A 22872-nucleotide genomic window follows, 5' to 3' on the forward strand; every position below is an offset into this window, starting at 1 on the left:
TTAGACATCTTAAGAAATTACCAACAATGACCAAGACAAAAAAATCACAGGTACTGAACCGACTGGAGAAAAACAGTCACAGACTACACCACACTGAGCGCGGGGAAAAAACTACCACTAACAAACTCTAACAAAACAATCCTCTGATACACACACAAAGGGGACTATGACTAAAACCTCTAATTTAAACGGTTTTAGACCAGAAGTTAGTACACAGGGAAGCAAGGGGACAGACTAGGTCCTCTAACTGAAACGGGCCTAGCCCGTTGGAACAGCTAGTGGGATACCACAGAAACAATCACATACACACCGAAATTTTTTCACAAATAACACCAAACTAGGAATAGCTATTAAAATAGCTTTTTGTTTGTAATAAATTCTCTCAAGAAGAAGAAAAAAGGTACTTAGCCACAGCCAAGAGCGAGACCACGTCCGAGCTACACGAGCGGCAAATGAGATCTGGGGATATACAGCAATGCAGCATGGGATACCATCTTAGCCCAGCCAATAGAAAGACTTTGAGCTAGAAAAGTTTGGCCGAGTCAGAGCCGATATTTGGCTCTGAACCCACGGGTAAGAATGTAGGTGAGATTGGACTACATAACATCTGATATTTCCCCTGTAAATATCTCTGTGTTTAGGGACTTCTCAAAAGTAAACCTCCATCAGTTGCTTGATTACTTCAATTCTGCTGTAATCCTGTTTAGAAGAATCCTATTGATAAAGTTGCTACCTATACCTCTGACTTCTACTCCCAATAAATAGTTTTGTATTGATAAGGCAATCTCTATCTGCAACAAATATGATCAGAAGTTTAAAAACAAACCCATAAAGTGTATAACAAGAGAAAGAAGCTGCTTATTTCCCTACAGAGTTCTATTTCAGGAATACTGGGCGAGAAAATGACTCTAACTAAGGACATTTTTTTTTTGAGCTGTGATATAGGATCTGAATTACCTACACAAAGTAAGTTTAATTCTGGTGGCTGCCAAAAAAAGAAATTACTAGAAAAAGAAAATCAAAGTCTAAACCACCCATACTTGAAGTAGTGAATACTGTAAAAGAGATAACAGAACAAGTGGGATCTTTATAAAAGGGTAGGAGTAAATTACATAGAAAAAAAGTGGAAATTGTGGGAATACATGCAGAAAAATGTTTTGGAAGAGGAATGAGGTTTAAGAGAAGACAGGAACGCTGGTTTGATTATATTTTTATAGAATAATATATGTGATGTATAATGTTTGTAAATGTAAACTTGTTAATATGGTTTGATTATTTTTATAAAAATATAAGTTTGTCTGTGTCACAAATGATAAACCAATAAAGGTTTAAAACAAGGGAGATAAAGAAGTTGCTTAATGCTTACAAGTCAATGAAAAAAGGGCTTAAGGGAATCATTAGGAAGCTCAAAGCAGAGTATGAACTTAAAATAGCCACAAAACCCCAAAATAACCTCAGCTCTTTCTTTAACTATTCCAGGAAGTTAAGAGCTATTATACCATGACCCCCCAAAAACGTGCACGCTGATTGGCCAGCGTGCCCGTTGTAAATCGAGTTATACTAATGGAAAAAGGTCCGGTCGCCCGGACTTTTTTCCATTAGCACAACTCGTTTTTTTAAAACACTGTCTCGCTATGTTAAATGGGTTTAACATAGCGAGACAGCTTTAAAATAAGCAACGGAGATCTCCGTTGCTTATTTTAAAGCTGTCTCATATGTTAAACCCATTTAACATAGCGAGACAGTGTTTAACAACGGAGAAAGCAAGATCTCCGTTGCTTTTTTAGAGTCTCGCTATGTTAAATGAGTTTAACATAGCGAGACAGTTTTAAAATAAGCAACGGAGATGTCCGTTGCTTATTTTAAAACTGTCTCTCCATGTTAAACTCATTTAAAATAGCGAACACTAAAAAGCAACGGAGATCTTGCTTTCTCCGTTGCTTTACAACTCTGATGTACTGCGCAGGCACGCAGTACATCAGAATTGCCGCGGATGCCAGACATCTGCGGAAGGGCAGTAAACAGGCATTATACTATGCCATTATTTAAGAAAAGTAATAGTTTCTTTTCTTGAATAATGTCATGTATAATAGCAATAACCACTTCTGGGTGTGGGTAATGCTAAATTTACCCGCGGTTGGCTGTTTGGTCCCTCGGGCTTACCTCGGGACCAAACCACGCCAACCGTGGGTAAATTTAGCATTACCCACACCCAGGCGTGGGTTATTGCTATAACACTCAACGGTATTCAGAACTAGCCCACAATAATACTACAATTTAACCCAAAGGAAATAGCTAATGTCCTAGCTAACAAATTTACTGCAAATTTTACTACACCCATAGTTATAGTTATCCCACAGGTTCCACAATTTCAGCCAACCCCTTTAATTACTATGGAACACGTTCTCTCAACCCTTTCAAAAACTAAGAATGTTTCATCCACAGGCCCTGAAAACATACTAGATTTCCTGATTATCAGTGCCAAATATGGCCTCTCTGAACCCCTACTTAAACTCTTTAAGTGTCTCCACTGGTTACATTCCAGATGTCTGGACAACAGCTACTGTATTGCCATTACATGATGGTGGCCGGACATTGAAAATTTCTGAACCCTGGGCCCTCATCAGTTTGGCTTTATCAAAGAAAGGTCCTGCCTCTTTAACCTCATTTTTTTTTAACTGAAGCAGTGGATAGTGGTTATGCAGTGCATACACCATATCTAGACCCGGACAAGGCCTCTGATACAGGCAAACATTTTTGATAGACTTGTAAATCTGAATATACATCTCTATATTGAGAGATGGATAGCTAACTGGTTTCCTGACAGAACCCATGTGGTTAGAATAGCAAGTGACACTTCTGAAAGCAAAACAGCTAGCAGTGGTGTACCACAGAGCTTCAATTTTGGGCCATCTCCTGTTTGGCATAATTTTTTCAGACCTTCAGACCAGTACGTCTGGCCTGTGGTTAACTAATTTTGAAGATGACTGTAAACTGGGTGTTTCTGTTCAGTCTTCAACAGTCTCACAACTGCTCCAGCACAGCTTAGACCATGTTAACAACTAGTGCAAATGGTCTCAAATTAAATGTAAAAAATGTAGCATAGTTCATTCAGGTAAACAAAACAGTATCACTTACTGTATAGGACATGCATCCCTCTTATCAAACAATGTTGTAAGAGATCTTGGTACTCTTGTTGATGACTCCTTATCATTTGACCATCGTGTCTCCACAGTAGTTTGGAATAGCTTTTATCTGGCTCATCTAATTTCCAAAGGCATCTCCCTTAGATCCAAAGAAGTCTTTAATTCCCCTTTACACATATCTTATCAGACCAACTATTGAATATAATGCACATTTTGGCATGCATTTATCTAACGTCACACAACCTGAGAGACCTCAAAGATTCATAACTAAAAATCTCGGTGGACTCAGAAATCTTAGTTATTAGAAGACTGGCAGCCCTTTATCTTTACTCAGTCTGTTACAGACTCTGCCATGGAAAATTAATATCTAGCCTTTCGTGGCACGAAAGATCCAACCCTATTTGATTTCTTTGCAGAATTAATGATGCATTAAATACAAATACTCAGTTAAAGAAATAAAATTTTTATCAGCAGATAAATAAGACACATTAGTGTGATAGATTCATATCCCTCATCTCTGGAACAAACATCCACTACATGACAAGCAGAGTAGCACCCTTGCCACCTTCAAGGTAAATCTAGACAACTGAATGGGCAGCCCCAAATTCTCTCTATCTTGTTGTGCCCTCCTTGGGGTTAAATGGAAATTTTGAATAGTTTTTTTTTTTTGGGCTAGGTTTGAAATGATCTGCAGACCGATTGTCTAAAACGTACCTATGGAGCTATAAAACTGAAGGATTTCCAGTACAAGAAGTCCAAACACCAAACACCACACACTTTATCCACATTTAACTGTCATAAACAATGTTTAATAGCAAGTTAAACTATATTTTCTTGTCAGAGAGGTAAAATCTCCACAGTACTTTCAAATAACTTCATCTGAGGTAAAATTGTGTACCAATGTTACAAATGCATATAGCAGAGTCATACTTATAGTAGCTACTGTATAAATATTGAAAAATTCAAGTTCTGCAATATTTTCATATCTAAAGATGAACAAAAAGCAGAGTAATAGCATCAAAGACCAATGACTGCATTTGACAGCCCTTAGTGTAACTGCACACATATACACTGCACTTCTGAGAGAAGTGATGTTTCCTCAAAAACAGTAAAAAGAAGCAATCGTCAAAGATATAAGCCAAATAAATACTGCTACAAGCAGAAATTCCCACAGCAACTGCTGTAAACACTGACAGAAATAAAACATTAAAATAAATATTTTAAATAAACATGAACATAGAATAATAAATCCAATAATAAAATGAGAGGAAGGGGGTCCCCAAATGGGGCTTATCTGAGCAGTAAGCCAGAAACATTAGCACTTGACCCTGTGAAGAGGCTTTCATCTTTGGATGGCAGAAAAAGTTCGAACACTCACTTCCTGTTACAGCTGATGGCTTCCATATCAGGATATGCTCAACCAAGCTGCTGTCACAGGAAGAGAGATGGAGGAGTCTGAGCTTTTGAAAGTTGGTCAGTACTGGGTTACCCTGGCAGATAACCCAAAATACCAATAAGGCAGTGGAAATAATGAACATCTTGGGTGGATGTAAATTGCCACTATAGTGACCATATGGTTGTAGTATTCCTGTTTCACTGCAGTGTATCTGCCTTGTTTGTCTTCACGTTTCCTCATTAGCCTAAATGGAAACCACTTTTTGTTTATGTTCCCCTGCATCTGGCACCCTTGAAACTAGAATATGCCAAAACTTTATAGCCCTTACTAGCTATCTTTTCAAGTTTTTTTTAAAGGGGTGACATATCTGCCTCTTCTTTCCTCACTGTGCAGAAGATCCTGCTCTTTTTTACCAGATTTGTTAGGCCATTTACATTCATCATTTATGTTATGTCTTGGGTTATTCCATTCTCTCCTTCCCCTCTCACCTCTTCTTCATAACTTGCTTCTTAACTTATGTATAAAATCCACTTAAGTCTTTCTTGATTTTGCATGGACATGTACAAGTTCACTTTCTGGCTGCCTAGTCTGTTTTCGTGGAGAGTACTTATAATGTTGGGCAAACAGGTTCATTTTTATTAAATCTGAAGACTGCAAATTTGAATAAACCATTTTACAACCACTTACTGCTGCTCAACCTTACTGAAATTATCTTTTTCTGAGAAACCAAGTGTTAGTATTGCTTCCAAGGTGGAAGCTAAGCTCCCTGTTCAGCCTAGCTTCAGCATATTGTTTGCATTTCACAGGTCTTTGCAATTTCTTTGCCTTAAGACGCTGAGCAATCTACTCCGCCAGTATCTCTTGTTAAATTTCTCACTAGTGATTTCATCCCAGAATCTTTTTTATTATCCTTTCACCTCTTAAATCAGCCTTTCTGATTTTATAACTTTCACATAAAAACTTTAACCCCCTTCCCTTGATGCTCCTTGTCTATTTCAATCATGCAATACTTTCTTGCTTGCCTCTATGTACTTACGATGCACATTCTATTTCCCATGATATCACTGTGGAGTCTACCAAAACTTTTTTATCCATTCAACTTGCAATACAATGTCAAGAAGTATTATCAGGCAAACTTATTTCCCAACATTTCTATTGTTTGATTCATGCCCTGACTGGAAGTACTCCCAAATATCACCTGCTCCCCTCAATTTCTTGAGGCAACTATTGTTTCCCTATTAATTATAACTCCTCACAAATGGGCTGTATCAAGTGGCATGAGCCCGATTGTTTAAATGCAGCTGCCATTCTTCCATTTTACAAACCAGTAAAATGTGAGAAACAAAAGAAGTCAAAGAAGTTAACAGGTAAATCCAACAAAAGCACGCAGGGTATCCAAAGAAGAGTAATAGTATCCTGAACGTAAATTAATTTTTTTAAAAGAAACGTACGTTTTCGCTACTGTTAAACAGTAGCTTCATCAGAGAAACTGACAAACAGTGAACGCCAGGTATTTAAATCTTTCTGAGGCGTAAATGCGCTCTACTGTGTCACTTGGGTTCACTAATGGACCTCCCCAAACAGTGACGTGTGTTATGTACAAAAAATGAAATTCATGCAAGAATACACTCACAACAGTTGTAGCATGCAACGTTTAAAAGTTAAAAACAGTTACAACTAACGATCTATATATATAAAATCAGCAATCTATAATTTGCATCAATTAATATACTGGAGTTCAAGGACTCCAGTAGGACCAAAATTTCATACAATCTTAAGAGCCAGTACAAAAAAACTTAGAAAATACATAAGAGGCTTCTGATGATACACTGTTTAAGCAAAATTAAAATTGTATAGCTATTAACATCATTGTCGACAGTGGCATGTCTATAAAAGTTACACCAAGGGTAATCTATACATCATACTTATACTCACAGCTGTTAAGTATGAAAGAGCTGTTATCCAAAAGCGGATTTTCATTAAGCGTGTAGTACATTAAATGAAAAATGCATATATAGAACATAAATGGAACACAAATGTGTCTGGAAGGGGTAACATACAAAATAAACATGTTTACTGTTTTATTATATTGTGCCCAATAAAATTGGTAAAATTTAAAAAGATGTATATTTTTTAATTTACCTCAAAATACTACCTGATAAAGGAATAATGTTATATAAGCAGCAACAAGAAAGGATGCATCATGTGAAGAGATCAGCAACTAACGGAGAATTTTTCATACGGTGTAGTAGATGAGTAAAATTCTGGAAAGCAACAAAAACTATGGAAGAGGAAAGGAAAGAAAATTGAAAAGTTACACGATTTCAAATAGAGACAGCGATAAGAAGAATATCAAGTAATGTGAATGCTTTATTTAAAAGAGTATGAGTAATGTGAATGTTATTTTTCTTGAAAAAGGTGTATGTGGACAGCAAGGTACGAGTTGTTAAATAAGTGAGACAGCTTGCAGTGTGCTTGTGGAAAGACGATGGGAGGGTTAGAGAGATGTGTAGTTCATTTTATTTATATTTTATTGATTATTTATTGTACTATTTATAAATGTTTTATAAGATGATGTACACTGTAATTTTTAATAAAGTACCCCTACTCTTTTTGGTAAATGCAATGCAAACTTTTATATCCATCTGAGTTACTTTTTGAACCATTGAGAAAATTAATATTATAAAAAATATAATCTCTTATCCTGCATAGTTAACCTAAAGGTCACATTCAGAATGTGAAAGTTATGTACTTACCATAATGCTGGATCCTTTCATACATGTCCGTCTGATATGACATATGGGTCCTAGGAGCAGCTCATTATATCGGATCCAGCAACATCAGTGATCCACCTTTAAGCCTCTTTAATCCTTTTCTTTCCCATAATACATCAGTTCCTTAAGATACCTCAGATCTTGACTGAGGCCTGAGAATAAGGAGAGGAACAACAATTTTGAAACCACAGCTTAGGAACACCACAGTTGAAAAAGGCCAATCCTGCAGGTCCTACAGGAGAAGGACATGAGATGACAGCGGGAGGGTTTGTCATATCAGATGGACATGAATGAAAGAAGCTACCCTTATGTTAAGTACATAAATTTCATATCCTATTCATTCAGTCCATTGGATCTGCTGCATGGGTCAGAATCCCCAGCTACAAAACTTTCTTGGTTGACTCATGACAGGAGTCCTTTAAGAATGATGTCAACGGAAGCCTGGGCTCTGGAGAGGCAGTCCAACATATAATAGTTAATAAAGGTATGCACAGAGGACCAGGTAGCAGCATCACTGATCTCACTAATCAAAGAGGCTCCAAATAAGGCTGTGGACATAGCTACACCACTAGTAGAATGGGCCCTGGATTAACTCGGCAAGGTCTTTTTCTGATCAGTATAGATGAAGGAAATACAATCAGACAACAAACTGGAGAAGATGATCTTGGAAACCTTTTGGCCCTGTCTGACTGAGGCAAACTAAATGAAAAGATGAGCATCTTTTCTGAAAGGATTAGTTCTGTGAATGTAAAAACATGACTGTCTGTGCATGTCTAGGGCACGTAAAATGTTTTCTCATTTATCTGAGTAATTTGGCAAGAAAACTGGCAAATGAATAAAATGAGATAAATTTGACTCTGTTGCTACTTTTGGAATAAAGGAAGGATTTGCCCTGACATGCATGCTGTCTGTATGAAAGCTGATGTAGAGAGGAGAAGATAAAGCCTACTTGCTCTGCTATTCTCCTGGATGAAGTAATGGACACCAAAAAAGTGCTTTCAGGACAGAAACTTAAACTGTGCTGTGGAAGCTGGCTTGGATGGGGCCTTGGTTACAGCTTCCAACACAATATTAAGATCCCATGGTGGTACAGGGAGTCTTTGATGGGAGGACTAAGGAGAAAGATTACTTTAATGAAGACACTGCATAACTTGTAAGAGGCCAAAAAATGGTCCTCTAACCCAAAATGACAACTAGAACTAGCTATCAGTTGTATCTTGATAGAGGAAATGCTGGCACTTGCTTGAAAAATAGACTATAGAAATAGAAGAATTTCAGGTAGCGATGCACAAAAGGGGTAAATATCTTGACTATTAACCCATAGAGCAAATTGCTTCCATTTACTGTGGTAGATCCTTCTTGTGGAATCCTTCTGGGAAGCCATAAGAATCTTGAGCACTTCATCAGTGAGATGAAGTTGTCTGGCCATCATCAGGACTGAAGAAATCCTGCAGTTAACCTTACATTCTTGGTGTCTGGGTGAGGGTGAGTCACTAGATTTGGGATGGGATCCAGAAGTCATAAAGGCTTCAGAAGAGGGAACCAGATTTGTTTGGATGAGAAGAGGGACACGAGAAAGACCTCCGGGGATATCTGTATCAACAAGAAAGCAGTTGTTGGCCATCGGCCACTACCATACCATCACTGATTCCAGACATAGTGGATAGGATCTGGTTCATCCCTGCTTGTTGATGTACCAAGCCACAGTCATGTCTGTTTGGATAGAGATCTCACCTTAGGGGAGGTGCGCCTGAAGTTTCTTCAACACCAAGAGGATCACCCTCAATTCCAGTATATTTATGTGAAGAGAAGTCTCTAAGCTGGACCAATGACTTGGACTAGCCTCCCGTCATAAAAGTCTTCCACCTCAAGGAGGTCACATCCATGGTCACCGTAGCCCCTGGAGCGAGTGTTAAATGGTTTTCCCTGGGATACAAGTGGAGACTTGAGCCACCATCTCAGATGAGAGCTTAAAGAATCCATAATGAGGATGGTTTTGGAAAGAGGATGACGATACTGATTCCACTGAGCTTGCAACAACCACTGTAGAATTCTAATGTAAAAATAAAGTGAACCATTAGAAAAGATGAAACCATGAGACCCAATGCCTTAGTGCCAGAGCTGCAGGAGGAGTATGGTTGAGAAGAAGGGAATGAACAGTCTCCTTCAGCAAATGCATCCTTTTTGTTGAGAGGGTGACTTTACATTGTATAGTACCCAGACTGTAGCCTATGAAAGTGATGACCTGAGAAAGAATCAGGTTTGAGTGCTGCAGGTTGACTGTTATCCCCTACAAGGAGCAAAGGTTGAAAAGATAACTCTTGGCTTGATTAAATGGGAAGCTAAGAGACAATTGTTCGGGTATAGGAAAATCCTGCTCTCTCAAAGTTGTAGGTCAACTGCTACAATGGCCATGCATTTGGTGAGTACTCTGGGGACCATGGTGAGACCAAATGGCAGGACCCTGAACTGATAATGACTGGTTCCTACTCGGAAACAAGAAATCTCCTTGACTCCTTTGCAATCTTGATATGAAGGTATATGTCTTGGAGATTTATCAAGCACATGTACTCAATCTCCCTGAGGTAGGGAGGAATTGATTGCACAGTGACCATCTTTTGAACAAATCCATTTAGAAGGCATAGATGCAAAATAGGTTTGTGGTCCTGATTTATCTTCGGAACCAAAAATAATCTTGAATAAAACCCTGACCCTGTCTGGTCTGGCAGGACGTCTTGGATGGCTCTTCAGTCTAACAGAGAGAGAATCTTTACGGTGACCTGCTTTTACCTGCTGGGGTGGGATGTCCGGTAGTGGCCTTGTGGGCTGGGGCTGCAGGTGGGGAAAATGGAATGCAGTAGCCTCTGGATATAATCCCTCTCACCCACTTGTCCTAAGTGATAGCCTGCCATGCAGAAGGGTAGAAGGACAGACGCTCACCCCCCGATGACTGCTTCCAGAGTGCAGCAATTGGGCAACCCTTCAGGGATACGGTTGCCTTCTATCTGAGAAGGGGCCATAGTATCCCTTGTTCTGCAGACCTCTTATGCCTCTGGGCCAATGTCCACTGAAGAGGCAGCCAATGCCATGGTTGCCCCTGTCCACATATGAGTCAAACTGCTGGTGTTTTGACTTCCATATCCTAAGGGAATGAGATCCTTTTTGTTTCCTGCTATATGCTCTTTGTGATGCCTTGAACTTGGCTTGGACAGCAGATGAATTGTTGTCATCCTGCTTGCGCTTCTTCATCCAAACAGAAGGTCCAAACAGAGATGAACAGTCATATGGAGCATTCATGTAGGAGGCCTTGAAGTTTTCTGCGAAGTCAAACAGGTGCAGGCAAACGTGGCGTCTCAAGGAAATGTCCGACTCATCTGCCTTGGCCACTTCATCTGCTGCACTGGGTGTAAGCCACATGGAGAGGTTACAAATGCTCAACAAAGTAGATATGGTTATTTTCAGTTGTTTGCTAGTGTCAATCATCAGTGGATTCTTCAGAGCAGACAGGGCTTACTGAGCCAAATCCCTCTGAAATCTATTTATACAAGTGGAGTAGTTCAGAGCCCTTCAATGCAAAAGTGCCTGAAGTGTATGCCTGGTTACCTAGCCTATCCATTTCCCTTTACTCTATTAGGTGGGTGGGTGGGTGGATGGATGGAATAAGAATCTTCTGATAATTCTCTTTTACATAGATGCTGCCACAATGATGGAATCAACTGCAGGGGATTTAGCCCAGAATTGCCAATCTTTAGGGGGTTTGAGTATCCTGTCATGCGTCCCGAAGACTGCCTAACAACTGCTTGGCTCCTGACATGACCTTCAAGTCACCAGATCTAAAAGCTTATCAACTGGGAGAACCACTCAGGATGTAGAGAGTGGTGAAAAAGAAGTTATGTATCTACCATAACGTTCCATGTTAGTTGTCTTCATCTCGCCTTCTTTCTTGCTGATTGGGTTCGGAGCCGATCCTCAGCTCCAACTCGGCCATCTTCAATAGCTCGAGGGCTGTTTACTGGCTCAAGGCTACTCCTTATCCCATGATGCCTAGCGATAGCTACCCAGATCTTGTTTGAAATAGCTAACTCCAGACATAGCAAGAGAATAAACCAGTCCAAAACAAAAAAATAGGTTGACTATACCTGCCATATTCTCTAAGTCAATACAGGAAAAACAAGAGAACACCCAGCCAGTGAAACAGGAATTCCTCTCGGTCCAGTAGGACAGGGGGACGGAGGGTGGGACGCAAGAAAGAAGGCGAGATGAAGGCAACTAACATGGAACATTATGGTAGGTACATAACTTCTTTATGTTAAGTTGTCTATCTCGCCTTCATTCTTGCTGGTTGGGACAGCGTCCCTAGCACCTAATATCCTGGATGGGTCAGTGGAACAGACTCTTCAGAACAGTGGAACCAAAGTCAGCTCTGTTCCTGGAGACCATATCCAGCTTGTAATGAGAAATAAAGGTATGAGGGTTTGCCCAAGTGGCAGCTGCACAAATAGAATCCATGGGCAACCTAGACTGGAAGGCTACAGAGGTGGCCAAGGCCCTAGTAGAATGACCGTTTTGGTTTAATAGGTAACTCTTTGTTCCTTAACTGATAAATGAAAATAATTGTGTGAGACAACCATCTAGACAAGGTTACCTTGGAAACTGGTAGACCTTGCTTGCCTAAGGCAGAAGAAAGGAATAATTGGTCCGACTTCCTTATTTCTTTAGTTATGTGCAGGTAAAAACGCAATTGTCTATGAACGTCCAATTGGTGAAGTTTGTACTCTGCCTTGTTGGTGTGATTAGGGAAAAACACAGGAAGATCTATAGATTGGTTTAAATTATTTTCTGAGCAGACTTTAGGAAGAAACAAAGGATTAGTCCTCAGAGCAACCCTGTCCTTATGAAAAACCAAGTATGGAGGATGAACACATAGTGCCTGAAGTTCGGAGACGTGTCTGGCTGAAGTAATAGCTACCAGAAAGAGTGCCTTCCAAGATAGAAACTTAATGGAGCAGGACACTGCTGGTTCAAAAGGGGGCAGAATTAAGGAAGTTAGAACTGAATTAAGGTCCCAAGGAGGAGAGGGATCTCTCACTGGAGGCCTAAGAAGAGTTGTCCCTCTCAAAAAAGCTTTACAGAGCTTATGAGACATAATGTTAGAATTTGACAAACCAACATGAAAGTTAGAAATGGCCGCTAATTGTACCCTGATCGAAGCAGAAGCGGACCCGGAGTGAAACAGTTGTGCTAGGAATTCCAGAATTTCGTGGACTGGGGCTGAAAAGGGATCCACATTCCTAGCCTTTGCCCAACAAGAAAAACGTTTCCATTTGCTAGCATAAGTTTTCCTGGTTGTAGACTTGTGAGAGGAGACGATAATCTCACGTACTGCTGGGGAAATGCTGGGTAGCCTGGTTAAGGTTGGAAGTGGAACAACCAAGCTGTGAGCTGGAGAGTTTGGAGGGATTGATGCAATCCGCCTGACTGATGAATCAGGAGATCTGGAATTGGGTCCAGAGTCCAGGGTTGATCGAGAAGGTAATGGTGCAGGAAGGGGAACCATATCTGTAGAGGCCAGTAGGAGGCAATGAGGATCATTTTGCAACCCAACGATTTTGCTTTCTGTATGAGTTTCGGTATCAGGGGAAATGAAGGAAAAGCATAAAGAAGTCCCTGAGGCCGATCGTGGACTAGAGCATCTCTGGGTATGTGAACTGGAAGCGGAAGAAGGCAGAAGTAGGTGCTGCATTTGCTGTTGAAGGGGGTGGCAAAAAGATCACAGCAAGGCTGTCTCCATTTGTGGAAAATAAGATCCACAACTTCCTGATTCAGAGACCACTCGTGAGGCATGAGGATAGCTCTGCTGAGCCTGTCCCCTACGATGTTGGATCTCCCAGGGATGTGCGTCGCAATCAGAAAACATTGGGAGGAAATCGCCCACTGCCAAAGTCTGAGTGCTTCTCGACACAGGGGGTAGGATCTGGTTCCGCCCTGTTTGATGATGTACCACACTATTGACATGTTGTCCGTTTGAATAGCAATTGTCCCAGAAGGAAGAGAGTCTTGAAGGGCTTGCAATGCCAGCAGCACGGCTCTCATTTCCAGGACATTTATGTGCAGATGGTACTCGTGAGGTTGCCAAGTGCCTTGGACTGTCCTGCCCAGATAATGCCCCCCCCCACCCTATCAGGGAGGCGTCTGTCGTCACTGTGGCTACCAGAGGAGGTTGTATGAAATGTCTGCCCTGAGTAATTAGTGGGGAGACTATCCACCAAGAAAGATGTCTTTTGCATGCATCAGTGATCAGGATCATGAGAGTCATGGGTAGCTCTTGGAAAGACCACTGTGTGAACAGAAGTCACTGAAGAATTCTCATATGAAAGCTCGCTAGTAGGATTAGAAGAATGGCTGCTGCCATGGAACCCAGAGTTTGAAGGACGTACTTGACTTGGATCCTTTTGCTCTGCATTAGAATATGTACTTGCTGACAAATTGCGGCCACCCTTTCTAGTGGTAGCCTTGCAAACACATTTCTTGTGTCTAAGTCTGCTCCTATGTAAGTGACAGATTGACAGGGCAACAAGGCAGATTTTTCGAAATTTATTGTAATGCCTAGCTGGGAGCAGACTGTGATTGCGTAGTCCTGCACTTGTAGGAGTTGATGCCTGGTGGTAGCAGTGAGGAGCCAGTCGTCTAGATATGGAAACACCTGGAATCCTTGACGTCTCAGGTGAGCCGTGACCGCTGCCATACATTTGGTGAACACCCTGGGGGATGTGGTGAGACCAAAGGGCAGAGCTCTGAACTGATAATGACTGGCCCCCAGCAGGAAGTGAAGATATCTCCTGGAGCGGCTGTCCATCTTGATACGGTAGTATGCATCCTGAAGATCTATCGAGCACATCCAATTGTCCAGACCCAGAAAGGGTAGAATGGACTGTAGTGTGACCATCCAAAACTTTGTTCTTAGTACAGACCTGTTTAGTCTGCTGAGATCCAGAATCGGTCTCCAGTCCCCTGTCTTTTTTGGCTTTGGCACTAAAAAGAACCTTGAGTAAGTTCCGGATCCGTGCTGGTCTGCTGGGACTTCCTGGATGGCTCTTTTTTCTAGCAGTTTTGAAACTTCTATTACTGCTTGCTCCTTCAGATTGGGTGGAACATCTGGAAGGGTTTTCTTTGACCGAAAGGGGGGTTGATGGAAGGAAATTTTGTAACCTGTTTTGTAATGGACCGTACCCATCTTTCTTGTGTTAAATTTTGCCAGGCTTTTGGGTACAGTGAAAGTCTTCCCCCGACTGCCTCCAGAGGTGAGCAGCTGGGCAACCCTTCAGGGATGCTGAAAGGGCTTATTAGAGAAAGATTCTCTGTTGCCCTGGTTCTGAGGACCCCCTCTGCCACAAGGGTGGTGTCTATTGTTATTGTTTCCACCCTCTGCCTCTGGAGGAAAAATCACTAAATGTGTCAGGCAAGGCTCCCTGAGATTTTCGGAACCACATCTTACCACTCTTCTGACCTTTGGGGTAAGGTCTAGAGGGAGTGGAAAAACGGACTCCCATGGAAGAGAGAGTCTTGCCTTCTTGCTCACACCTAGTCAAAGTGTCTTTCACCTGTGGTCCAAAAAGAAAGGAACCATCAAAGGGGGTGCTGGTGAAGGACGCTCGAAAGGGTTCTGCAAAGTTACACAGCCGCATCCACGCATGCCTCCTAAAGGCCACACCTGTACCTGCGACTCTACTCGCCCCATCGGTTGCATAGGAAATGAGCCTCATGGAGGAGTTAACTACAGAATTAAGCGTCGCCAGCTGGGAAGCTGCTTTGGCTTGTGCTCCCGCAGCTGTTGGATCTTGAAGGGTATTTCCGAGCTCTTTAAGGAGATCCCTTTGAAGCTGGGTAAAATGACATAAGTAGCTCAGTTACCTCATAGAGAAGGTCGCTGAAGCGAACATTCGCTTCCCGTATCTGTCCATCATCCTAGACTCCTTGTTAGGGGGATGGACAGACGAAGAGGTCTCCGCTAACTCTTTTTTGGTGGCTGCTGCTACCACCATGGCATCAACAGGAACACCTTTAGAAAGGAACTGCTTATCCTGGGGTGCTGTAATGAATTTACCAGGTCTCCTCGGAGTTGGTCCCACTGTATCCGGAGCTGACCAAGCCTTTCGAGCCACCACTGCCATAAGTGGATCGAAAGGTGGAGAAACCCAGGAGGTGGAAGGTCGGGAACCAAAAGCATCCAGAAATACAGACTCATCCTCGGTGGGGGCTAGGGGATTCCAGTTCCCCTTCTGCTTAAGCATTTCTAGGATGTCCGAGAAGGAAACATCTTCAGAGGGGGATCTCGGGGACCCTTCCCAATCATCTAAGTCTGTATCAGAAGTGACAGACTTGGGGGAGTCAATGTGCTTCCTCTTACACTTTGTCTTTCGAGGGGGCTCCTCTGAGTGATCAGAAGAGGGCTCGGAAGAGGAGGAAACACCCAATGGGGTGTCCTGGAGCATCGGTTCCCTATGCTTAGGGTCTGGAGGAGGAGAAGAGTTTGGCACAGGCACTACAGGGGACAAAGCTGGTGGGGCTGAAAGTGAAGCTGACTCAGAGGACAGCACACTCCGCATGACATCAAAAGCGTCCCTGCCACGATGCAGAGAAAGCTCTGGTTCCGAAGAAATAGGAATATTTCTCCGCACCGAGGGGGACGGCTCCGAGGCCGATGTTGGAGCCGAGCTCACCTGCGCCGAAGCTCCGAGAGGGAGAACGAGGTCGGACAAGGGTCCAATGCCACTTGCCCCCTCGGAGCCGATGAGGGAGCCACGGTGCCCAGATCCCTTGCTGGAAGGTACCACCGAGGGAATAAGAGCCAACGTCGGAACCGAAGGAGATAGAGTTATCGGAGACGACGGTTCCACTACTCGAACCCCAACGAACTCCAGCTCCGAACTCATTGGAGTCAGAGGAGGAACATCAAAAGAAGTGGATGGAGCCAATACCTGTTGAGGAGGGCTGGACAACAATTTAGCCAGTGCCTGAGACTTTATCAACCTACTGACTACTCTCTCCACATCATGATCCGACAGCCTAGAGGATCGAGAGGAGTGAGAGGATCGGTGACTATGCTCGCTTTGAAGTAAAGGAGACCGAGAAGCCGAATGCACCGACTCTAAGGAAGGTGACCTCAGCCTCTTCTGGCTATGTGACGGCTCTGAAGCCTCTGATGGAGCCGATGGGGAGATTGTCTTGTCGGTGCCAGCTGGAACCGACATAGAAGGAAAATCCTGTGCTGAAGTCGGCTCCGAAATTGGAGCCGACGGCTTAGTGGATTTAGGGGATTTCACTGGCTGTGAACTCTTGGCCGGTGAATCCTGGGGTTTTAACAGACCCCTAAGAATCAACTTATTCTTACGCTCCTGCAGGACTCTTGGACTAAAGGCATGGCAAACAGAACAAGAGTCCTGCAGGTGCACAGTGCCTAAACAATAGACACAAGAAGTGTGCCCATCTGTCAGAGACATTTTCTGACAGTATGAGTTACACTTCTTAAACCCAGAAACCTTAGAGTCCTTGGACATACTGTACTGGAAAAAGGAAACCAACCAATTTAACCAATAATAAAAAGAACAATATTCAGTTCGACAAGAACAAAAAACACTATCTAGAAAGGATATAGACAAAGGTATTTTTTTTTTTTTTAGGAAGGTAATAGGAAAGCCTCTAATTTAAATGGCTAGCCTATAAGAAAAAGCAGTAGGAAAGCCTCTAATTTAAACGGCTAACCAAGGGAAGGGGGGTGGGGTGGGGGAGAACTCTCCAAGTTAAACGAGTTCTATGAAAAAGGGATACTATAGAATAAACAATTATCTACCACAGTTAACAACACTATTGCTAATAATAATATACTAGAAGAGTTAAATTCTAGAGAGAATTTACACAAAAAATTCTATACAAGCCTGAGCCAGAAAAACGACACCTCGCAGCTGATGCGGCAAACGAGATCTGGGTAGCTATCGCTAGTCACCATGGGATAAGGGGTAGCCTCGAGCCAGTAAACAGCTCTCGAGCTATTGAAGATGGCCGAGTTGGAGCCGAGGATCGGCTCCGAACCCAACCAGAAAGAACGAAGGCGAGATAGACAACTTAACATCCTTGATTAAGACTCTCTTTTGGGGGGGGGTCAACAGGCCAAGTACCCCAACGGGGCATGAGCTCCAGGATATTGCCAAAATAGGCATATTCTGGAGGGGATAGTGAGGAACCCTACCAATCCTCTGAGTTGGAATCTGAGGTGGGAGATTGCGATGGGAAGTCTACATGCTTCCTTTGGCATGTCCTCTTTCTGGTGCATCAGGAAGGCTTTGGCTGACTCCAAGGAGGACTGAACCTGCTGTGGAGAAGAGGGATCAAGATGAGGAGGAGGAGGAGGCAAGATCTCTGGGTGGATCCGATCTTGGGCTCCCGGCTGAGGAATTGGTAATAACTCCCCAACAACTGAAAAGCCAATCCAATCCAATCTCTGGATGATGATAAATAGACCTCTGTTGAGTCAACAGAACCAAAACTCCCTTTGGAGCTCAGGAACTGAAGCCAAGAGGAAGTTAGGAGACCAAACCCTTTGTTGGTTCCAATATGGGGACTGGAACCAAGGAGATGAATGCAGACAGCCTTGACAACGGCAAAGGATCCGAAGCAGAGCTGACACCATCAACCAAAACCCTTGACTCTGAGACTGCACCTGCTGCGATGAAATAGGGTTTGAAAAAGTCATATCCAGTAACCTCACAGCCAAAGCTATCTGAGAAATTGGATCAGAGGACACTAGTTCTGGGAAAAAGAATGGATATGAAGGCACCAGAGCACCTCTGCCTTCAGTGTGAAAGGTGTCCAAGTGACCCCCATTTCCATCTGCATCCTCAAGAACCTCTGCATCAAGTGGTCCAGATCTTCTTCAGATACACTCCTGTAGGACCTGAAGGAATAAAGTGCAGATGAAGGCCTTGAAGGAGTGCTGCATTCTAGTACAACTTCTAAAGCTTCTTTCCTAGCTAGAGTATTAGTTCCGAATGAACTGGATACGACGGGGTCTGATCAGGTGGAGGAGTATACTCTGGCATTCTGGCCAATGATCCTTCAAGCCTTGGCTGCTTTGAAGCCAAATTCTGACACAATGGATATCTTTGCCTCTTCTTTGGACTAGAGTCTTGGGATTTAATTTGTCTCTTCTTTGGACTAGAGTCTTGGGATTTAATACATTTCTCACAATGCTTATTAGGTTTGGTGGTCTCAGGATCAGTAGGAAGCAATCCCTTCAAAATACGTTTATTCCTCTGTTCAGAGAAGGATCCTGGACCAAACTCCTTACAAATTTCACACACTACCTTGAGGTGAGCTGCCCCATGACAGACTGCACAGTGGTTGTGCAAATCCTGTGGTGGCATGTTGTGCCCATACAGGGTTAATTTTTTGAGGCTAGATCATTTGTTAATTTCCTCTATAAAAAATACTCACAAGCTTACACAGAAGGACAAACTGGTATAAGGCACACACACTAAAGCCTAATAGCACAACAGCACACTACAAGACTAATACTTAAATCTAAATATCTAAGGCTAACAGCATAACAAGTATAGCAATACACAGAGCAATTATGACACTGAGGTAAAAATATACTTAAACCTAAGTCAAACGAAGTATATAACACAATAATAGAGAAAGAGCTAGTGGGAATTGTCCTGAGAGCAAGTACTCCCAACAGTAAAGGCAAACTTTAAGGGCCAAGTATTGCTAGAAAACTCTAAGAACAATCACTGATTTTGAATAAAGGCAGAGGAAAAGTGAAGCGGAACACTAAGCAGCCAAGATCAGAGTCTGTTTGCAAAGGTGGAAAATGAGATCTGAGGTAGCTTGCAGGACTGATCCATTATGAGATGGGAAAATGTTTGACGGAGCTCAAAGCTGGAACACTGATGTTGCTGGATCAGATCAGATGAGTGGCTCCATGGACCCATGTGCTGGATTGGATGGACTGAATGAAAAGGATCTGTGAATTATCTTATCTCAAAGATCTGTTTGCTAAACCAAAGCCTTTGATACTGTCTCTCATCCTCTACTACTATCCAAACTCGCAAATCTCCACCTATCCCCCTCCGCACTTGCCTGGTTTAATAGTTACCTATCTGGCAGGGAACAATCTGTCAAATGGCTCTCATCCTTTTCACCTTTCCTTCCCATCTCCACTGGTGTTCCCCAAGGCTCCATCTTGGGACCCCTTTTGTTTAACATCTTCACCAATGATCTTTACTCCTCATGCAAAGAATCCTCCCTTATTCAGTATGCTGACAACTCCACACTTATATCCATCTCAAATAACATTCCTGAACTACACTCCCTGACCCAACAGGCCCTACTATTCACTGAACAATGGCTCTCTCACAACCTATTGATCCTAAATCCCAAAAAGACCAAACTCCTACTTTTCCTTCCCCGTTCCCTTTTTCATCACAAAATCTCCTTTTTTTTTTTTTTACATCTTCTAACAATACAAACATCCAACCTGACAGCCACACAAAACTCCTAGGGGTCATTATCGATGACAAACTCAAGTTCAACCTACACATACTCCAGTGTTAAAAAAAAACAAACCAGAAACTAGGTCTGCTATATCGGAACAAAAAATTCCTAACCCCTGAATCTAGACTTACCCTGGGCCAGTCATACCTCCTCCCCTCCCTCTTATACGCCGCCCCAGTTCTAACCAACATCCAGGCCTCCACTCTAAACAAACTGCAACAGACTTACCATAAAATAGCCAGATTCATTACTAACTCCCCATACAACTCACACCACTGCATTTCTTTAAACTCTCTTCAATGGCTTGAACTTCCCCAGTTTCTGCTATCTTATCAATTTCATATGCTACACTCTATTCTTTATAAACCCTCCTTCTGTCCATCTCTATCTTCCTTAGTCTCCATCTACATCCCATCCCGGACCCTCCGTACTTCTAACCAACAATTACTTGATATCGACCACCCAAAAAGGTCAGTAGGCACACTACTCTACAAACACTCCCTTGCCCATGCTTGGAACAAACTTCCCATTGACTTAAGTTCAATCTCCCACACCTCACACTTTAAAAATGAACTAAAAGCTTATTTTCTCAATTCCATATCCTGCCCTTGCCATGACCCTACCTTGTCTTCCTTCCCTTTATGTACCCTCAAAAGGACCATACTTAGTACCTCATTACACCTCTCTCTCCAATGTGTCTACTATGCATTTGCACAATTTTATACAAACAAAAAATGTTTATTGTTGACCTATTGAACTATATCAATGTAAAATTGTTACTTAGCTTCTTTTTAATGCAACTTTAACTTTATGCATGTAACCCAACATATGTGAATCGTTTTGCTATAAATAAATAGAACTTGCTGGAGGGACAGGTTCATAACCCAAAGGCTCCTTTCGCTCTGGAATAGAATTCCAGTTCATGTGAGGCAGAGCACCTCACTGAATCTCTTCAAGAAGAATCTCGATAGGTGGATGGGGGATCATAGGTTTGTCCCAGGGATTACTCCCGTGTCACTATTAGACAGAGGCACAGTAAACTAAACCTTAAAAAGGGCACAGTATACTCAAATCAAGGGGTGGCGTAAGCCATACAGAATCGGGCTAGGCTTATAATTGCCTCAGGGCAGATAGCCTAGTATGAACCTATGAACCTATAACTGCTATTATATCAATATTGTTTAAAACTGTACTTGTTTTAAATTGTACTACTGGCGGTTTTCTTCTCGGGTCTACGCTGAAAATGGGCCACAAGCCCAGATGGACAAACCCGGTTAACAAATGTTAATAAATAAATAAATAGTTAACCTTGAAGTGCCAATATCTAGCTTTATGAACATGACTGCTTAATATATGCCTCACAATGACACAGACAGTTCAATAAAATTATTTGTTATTCTCATATGTATATAGTTTTATGCATGCTTCAGCATGAAACTGGAAGCACAGCATCATTTTTCACTTCTTTGTTTTACTTGGAATTTTAGACATTCTAGATTAGGACAAGGAAGCAAACATTTGTATTACATTCTGTGAATCCAAATGGATTAAATGTTCCTCAATGGTGAAAGGAGCTGATAAGTATCAGTTTCATCTAAAGAAAAGAAAGTCTGTGAAGGTTTTACTGCAAGAACTGCCAGGAAAGACTGCTGCTAAGCATTTTTGATTTTCTCCACTCCACTCAGCCTATTCCTCTCTGTTGCATTCTTAAGCCCAATGGCTTCAGCTGCCTGCCCCTTCTGCAAACCTGACTTTAAAAGCCCATCTAACTTACTCAGCTTTAAACACTTTTTCCACATTCCATTTAAAATCTCTGACTTGGATCATAGTGTTTTCCTACAATGCAAGTAGAAAGGCCTAGACAGGTACAAAACACACACAAAATAAAATAAAGGAAAAAAGTTAAAGATTCAAGAATGATATGAAAGTAGCACAGGCTGGACAAGAATAAGCCAGGTGAGTTCTCTGAGGTGCACAGGAAGTGGGAAAATCTGTTTGCCTCAGGAAACTTGGGGATGTTAGAGAATATGGGGTCTGCAGAAAAATGGAGCTTCATAACAGAATATGGGGTTAGACATGTTAGTAGACTGGCCAGTTAGGCATGAAAGGATAGTATGGGTCTGGAGAAAAATATGCAACAGTATGTCTGCAGAGAGGATGGGGAGGAAAAGTTTAGAGAGAAAACAAAAGAGGACATAAGCAGTGGATGTTGGATGGATACAGGCAGGCAGGGCAGCACAAAGTAAGGTGAAGGGAGGAAGAGGGACGTACACCTATGAAAGGGAGGACAAGCAGAATAAAGCCCGAAGGGAAGAGAGATGAAAAGTGAAGGAGGGGAGGCAGGTATTAATCTCACAAGGTGAACAGTTAAGTCGTAGGCAGGGAGGGATATAGAGAGATGAGAGAAGCAAAGAGCAAGAGAGAGACTTCAGTGAAGAAGTCTTGTGGGAACAGCACAGGAAGGACAGCAGAGGGCTTACAAAAACTAAAGCAACCAAAACAGACAGAAATACTAAGAATAATGGAAATGTTGTTTTTCCTTCCCTGACTGAAGGGGGAGCTTATACTAAAATCTTGGCGGGCATATGTAAGGTATCCATCACTTTTTCTGTTACTGATAGTTATTTTTAGTATTAGGCTTACTGATTTAGTGTTAATTCCCTCAGTGATGCCTTCCACACACTAACTTTTAAAAAGAAATGGATGAGACCTTACCCTAGGCTACAGATGAGAAAAATATAACCTTTAAGTAATCTATAACAACTACAACTATCAAAGCCTGTCAGAGTACTTCAAGTTTCCCAAGCCTAAGTTTTTTTCTAGTTAGGAACTGTACCTTTTCAATTTGTTTCATGTGACTTGTTACATTGTTACAGAACACAGTATTAAATAAGGGGTCGGGATCACTGAGTCATAAAGTGGTACAATGATCTCCTTGGAGTGAGCAGACATGTTCTTTAGAATAAGGTGGATTAGCTGTGGCCTGTGGTACTGACTTGCTAGG

The 22872-nt window shown here is 42.1% G+C and overlaps 1 protein-coding gene across 1 annotated transcript in view; it reads right to left on the minus strand.

The window, feature by feature from the left end:
• Positions 1-22872, minus strand: part of PHF8 (PHD finger protein 8) — a 3148719-nt gene that overhangs the window by 397711 nt on the left and 2728136 nt on the right. The window lies entirely within an intron of this gene.

The sequence above is a fragment of the Protopterus annectens genome, chromosome 8.part0, assembly GCF_019279795.1.
Source record: "Protopterus annectens isolate FY-2018-M chromosome 8.part0, PAN1.0, whole genome shotgun sequence".
Lineage (NCBI taxonomy): Eukaryota > Metazoa > Chordata > Ceratodontiformes > Protopteridae > Protopterus > Protopterus annectens.